At 38.6% G+C, this 2,153-nt stretch overlaps 1 protein-coding gene across 1 annotated transcript in view; it reads right to left on the bottom strand.

Annotated features, from left to right (window-relative positions):
* Positions 1–2,153, bottom strand: part of LOC107655839 (GDP-L-fucose synthase-like) — a 41,107-nt gene that overhangs the window by 1,375 nt on the left and 37,579 nt on the right. The window lies entirely within an intron of this gene.

Raw genomic sequence — 2,153 nt, forward strand, 5'->3', positions numbered from 1 at the left:
AGCAGCGGAGCTTTTATTATGCCACAGTCGAGCGCTTCCGCTGCTTCCGGTCGTGCGTATGTGGGGTAAAGCAGCACTGTTTTATCATACTAGATACATTTAGTTCTGTTATAATGCTACTCTGTGCGGTCGTCACCAGTCTAATAAAACACATAGCATATTAAAGCGTCTTTGTTGTTTCCATATTTTCTACAAAACAACGGAAATCGAGGGGTTATGACGTCATTGGCAGGCGACACAATGACACTATAGACACGCTCCGTGTCGCTAGTTAAAATTGCTAATTTCTCTGTATTTAAACATTCTTCGAAACATTTGGGATAATGTAAGTACACAAGTCAGCAAAATATATAACACTGTTGTAGTAGTTTTTGGATATTTTAATTAAAAAATCTTACATATTGTGCCTTTAATGCTTTATTTTTGACTCGTCACGAAAGTTTATCATATGCATGTGTTTTTAAGTTTTGCCAATTTAAGCATTCAAAAGATTTGAAACCGTTCAAGCGCAAGAAATCACGAAAGAGAACTAAATTCGGCACTCGAGCGATGGTTTCTGTGCGCGCACACAGAGAGCCGCGTCTCTGACAGTGCACCATTACAGAACTGAGATCTCTTTTCTTTTCACGCTTGAATGGCCAAATACACTCAAAATTAAGTCAAAATGGCCTTCATTGTGTACTGTATATGAGTACTTTTTGAACATTTCCAACACATTTTAACAACACCATGATAATATTGATAATCATGATCATGGCCATTTGTTCATTTATTACTGTTTACTTGTCTTTATATAACATCATTAATTAAAATGCAAGGTTACATGAGTCAAAAACAATGAAAACTATCTTTTTTCCCCCTTTTTCCTTACATTGTTAATAATAATAATAATTTCATGAAAATATTATGTTCGTGTTGTTTTAATTTTGATAATCCATTGCATATTAAAACTTGTGGATGCTCTGAATGTGCCCAGATAGCACACATACGTCTACGAGATGTCTGTTAAAGGTCGCTTCATCTGGAAAGCATCTGCTGTGTACAAACATCTGATAGACGTCTTTAAGATGTCAGATTTACATGCATTCTAAATCATAAACATCTTAAAGACATCTTCTAAATGTCTAATTGACATCTGATAGGAAACGTCCAATAGGGTGATTGTGAGTTAAATGTCTCTCACTCTTTGCCAGGTACGTCTTGTGGATCAACCCCGGCATCACATGACCGTCCTCAATGTTGTAATTGTCATGGGCTCCAAACATGTTGGTGGGGATGACGGCTGTGTATTTCAGACCGTACTGCTGAAATAACGCCCTAATGGACAAACACACACACTTAGAAAAATAAACCTCACGAAATAACATGACACCCTGAAACACTATAGTAAAGCAAATATATTGTATTCTGACTCTCACAAAGTCCATCGAGAACTAAATAAGAATTATATTTTTCTTAAGGCAAGTGTAGCCTGTTCATTAAGATTTCTACATTGAAACATAATTTAAAGGGATAGTTCACCCAAAAATGAAACTTTGATGTTTATCTGCTTACCCCCAGGGCATCCAAGATGTAGGTGACTTTGTTTCTTCAGTAGAATACAAATGATGATTTTTAACTTTAACCGTTGCAGTCTATCAGTCGTATAATGCATGGCAATGGTAACAAAATCTATGAGATTAAACCCTGTGACAACACATTGATGTCCTAAGACACGAAACGATCGGTTTGTGCGAGAAACCGAACAGCGAACAGTTCATTTTTTACCTCTAATACACCACTATGTCCAACTGTCTTCGCACAGTTGGACATAGTGCAACACGGCATCCGGTGCGTGAGGTGTGTACGCGCTCTGGCGTAGTTTATGCAAGCGCCGGAAGTGATCTCTCGCGCGTATACGTCACTCATTGTTTACACAGTGCACAGTCATTGTAGGTACGACGGCTAATCAAAATGGTACTTACTTGCGCTTATCCGGATTGTTCAAACCGACTTAAAACTAAAAGATTACGTTCTCTCGCGCGAACTCATTCGGGAGTGGCGACATTCCACGTATTCCCAACTTCTGAGCCTGCTTGCCTGAAGTTATGGTTGATTGCTCTTCGGCTGGATATCAACACACCCATTAACGTAAACTACGCCAGAGCGCGTAC

The sequence above is a fragment of the Sinocyclocheilus anshuiensis genome, unplaced genomic scaffold, assembly GCF_001515605.1.
Source record: "Sinocyclocheilus anshuiensis isolate Anshui unplaced genomic scaffold, SAMN03320099.WGS_v1.1 scaffold1603, whole genome shotgun sequence".
Lineage (NCBI taxonomy): Eukaryota > Metazoa > Chordata > Actinopteri > Cypriniformes > Cyprinidae > Sinocyclocheilus > Sinocyclocheilus anshuiensis.